This window comes from Limulus polyphemus, unplaced genomic scaffold (assembly GCF_000517525.1).
Source record: "Limulus polyphemus unplaced genomic scaffold, Limulus_polyphemus-2.1.2 Scaffold228, whole genome shotgun sequence".
Lineage (NCBI taxonomy): Eukaryota > Metazoa > Arthropoda > Merostomata > Xiphosura > Limulidae > Limulus > Limulus polyphemus.
In genome coordinates this window covers 427933-429210 of record NW_013665838.1, presented here as the reverse complement: position 1 = coordinate 429210, position 1278 = coordinate 427933, and positions in this window count along the sequence as shown.

The following is a 1278-nucleotide window of genomic DNA, read 5'->3' as shown; positions in this document are numbered from 1 at the left end:
AAAAAAATAAGAGAACACAAAAAAAACCCTATACCCCGAGCTCTTTCGAAAGGTTGACCTTTCGAAAGCGCTCGGGTTATAGGGTTTTCATTTATTTCTATCAAGACTTCTTGAACCCGCGTGTTTTTCTAACATCAGGAATAAAAAGACTGAGGTATTCTGTTGGTCACATAAATAAATATAAAGTACATATACACATTTTATTTGAAGAATATTTGTGTTTTATGATAGGATTACAGGAAATCGAGCTTTTACGTGCTTTAATATTACTAGTACTGGATTCAAATCGTTCTGAAAGTTGCCTAGTAGCAAACAACAATACACACATATGCAATTTTAAATTGCTTTTGAAGTTCACACTAACCCCACCCTTTCACAGTATAATGAAAGGCTCCTAATATTTGATAACGAAAAAGTTATATACAGGCCACATAAGACATAAATTAAAATAAATAAAAAGAATATATGATAAACAAAATCCATCAACAACTTTACCGTAGAATATTTTGAAGTTAATGTTCAGTAAGAGCCAAATTTTCTTTGCAAAAATCGACTTCTGTAAGATAATTAAATATTTGTTGTGTACTAATGACACACGCATTTGTCTTCTCTTTTTATTCGTGAATAAAAAAATCCTATTTTATCAGGGTTAACAAACACAATAGCATGATAATCCATTATGCATGAATTTATTTTCCTCTGTATCTATTGGTAACACAATATGAATTTTGAAATGTAAGCTTCTCTAAGACGATATGGTTAGTGTTTTGTCATTATTTGTTTTTTAATTCAAAAGTTTAGCGAAAAGCTACATTATTTTGAAATGATTGGCTAGAGGGAAGGCAACTAATCAACAGCACCTACCGTTAACTCTTGAGATTTTCTCAGTGGACCGAAAACTGTGGTTTGACTTCCACTCTTATAGCGCGTCCATGTTTCCAAACTGCCGAGTGCGTTTTTTTTTTTTTTTTGCGACAAGGGGTCGCAAACATATAATCCTAGGATTCACAGACCCGGTAAGTTAACGATTAGACCATACTGTGCTCGTTATTTATTTATATTATAAAATAATTAACAAGGTAAGAAAGGGTAACAGGAATTTTCTTTCTCTTTAATTTCAGGTCGATATTATTTTCAAATAATAATTTCTTGCTTTCAAATCTTATTTATTCTGATATTAGAATAATTATATAACAATAAGTTCGTAGTAAACACATGCAACTTATTTCACAGTACGTATGTTAAGAATAGTAAATTAATTAGTTGTCGAAGTGTGTT